This window comes from Phlebotomus papatasi, unplaced genomic scaffold, assembly GCF_024763615.1.
Source record: "Phlebotomus papatasi isolate M1 unplaced genomic scaffold, Ppap_2.1 HiC_scaffold_143, whole genome shotgun sequence".
NCBI classification, from domain to species: domain Eukaryota; kingdom Metazoa; phylum Arthropoda; class Insecta; order Diptera; family Psychodidae; genus Phlebotomus; species Phlebotomus papatasi.
In genome coordinates this window covers 45,393-47,501 of record NW_026604389.1, presented here as the reverse complement: position 1 = coordinate 47,501, position 2,109 = coordinate 45,393, and positions in this window count along the sequence as shown.

Sequence of the window (2,109 nt, the reverse complement as noted above, 5' to 3'; positions counted from 1 at the left end):
GCAATTCTTAAAATTTCTCAATGAAAATCACATTAAAATACTTCAAATAATTCTACCAATCAATTAATATCATTAGTTGAATTTTTTTCTTGGAAAAATTCCCACCAAAAATCATCATGATCCCACCCTTGGGAGTTTTTTTTTTAATTTTTTAAAAATGCCAAAATCTGCTCTAAAAACCGCAATTCTTAAAATTTCTCAATGAAAATCACATTAGAATACTTCAAATAATTCTTTCAATTATTTAATATCATTAGTTGAATTGTTTTCTTGGAAAAATTCCCACAAAAATCATCATGATCCCGCCCTTGGGAGTTTTTTAATTTTTTAAAAATGCCAAAATCTGCTCTAAAAACCGCAATTCTTAAAATTTCTCAATGAAAATCACATTAGAATACTTCAAATAATTCTACCAATAAATTAATATCATTAGTTGAATTATTTTCTTGGAAAAATTCCCACCAAAGATCATCATGATCCCACCCTTGGGAGTTTTTTTTTAATTTTTTAAAAATGCCAAAATCTGCTCTAAAAACCGCAATTCTTAAAATTTCTCAATGAAAATCACATTAGAATACTTCAAATAATTCTATCAATTAATTAATATCATTAGTTGAATTATTTTCTTGGAAAAATTCCCACAAAAATCATCATGATCCCACCCTTGGGAGTTTTTTAATTTTTTAAAAATGCCAAAATCTGCTCTAAAAACCGCAATTCTTAAAATTTCTCAATGAAAATCACATTAGAATACTTCAAATAATTTTACCAATCAATTAATATCATTAGTTGAATTATTTTCTTGGAAAAATTCCCACCAAAAATCATCATGATCTCACCCTTGGGAGTTTTTTTTTTAATTTTTTAAAAATGCCAAAATCTGCTCTAAAAACCGCAATTCTTAAAATTTCTCAATGAAAATCACATTAGAATACTTCAAATTATTCTACCAATCAATTAATATCATTAGTTGAATTATTTTCTTGGAAAAATTCCCACCAAAATTCATCATGATCCCACCCTTGGGAGTTTTTTTTTTAATTTTTTAAAAATGCCAAAATCTGCTCTAAAAACCGCAATTCTTAAAATTTCTCAATGAAAATCACATTAGAATACTTCAAATAATTCTACCAATCAATTAGTATCATTAGTTGAATTTGTTTCTTGGAAAAATTCCCACCAAAAATCATCATGATCCCACCCTTGGGAGTTTTTTTTTTAATTTTTTAAAAATGCCAAAATCTGCTCTAGAAACCGCAATTCTTAAAATTTCTCAATGAAAATCACATTAGAATACTTCAAATAATTCTACCAATCAATTAATATCATTAGTTGATTTTTTTTCTTGGAAAAATTCCCACCAAAAATCATCATGATCCCACCCTTGGGAGTTTTTTTTTAATTTTTTAAAAATGCCAAAATCTGCTCTAGAAACCGCAATTCTTAAAATTTCTCAATGAAAATCACATTAGAATACTTCAAATAATTCTACCAATCAATTAATATCATTAGTTGAATTTGTTTCTTGGAAAAATTCCCACCAAAAATCATCATGATCCCACCCTTGGGAGTTTTTTTTTAATTTTTTAAAAATGCCAAAATCTGCTCTAGAAAGCGCAATTCTTAAAATTTCTCAATGAAAATCACATTAGAATACTTCAAATAATTCTATCAATCAATTAATATCATTAGTTGATTTTTTTTCTTGGAAAAATTCCCACCAAAACTCATCATAATCCCACCCTTGGGAGTTTTTTTTTTAATTTTTTAAAAATGCTAAAATCTGCTCTAAAAACCGCAATTCTTAAAATTTCTCAATGAAAATCACATTAGAATACTTCAAATAATTCTACCAATAAATTAATATCATTAGTTGAATTATTTTCTTGTAAAAATTCCCACCAAAAATCATCATGATCCCACCCTTGGGAGTTTTTTTTAATTTTTAAAAAATGCCAAAATCTGCTCTAGAAACCGCAATTCTTAAAATTTCTCAATGAAAATCACATTAGAATACTTCAAATAATTCTACCAATCAATTAATATCATTAGTTGAATTTTTTTCTTGGAAAAATTCCCACCAAAAATCATCATGATCCCACCCTTGGG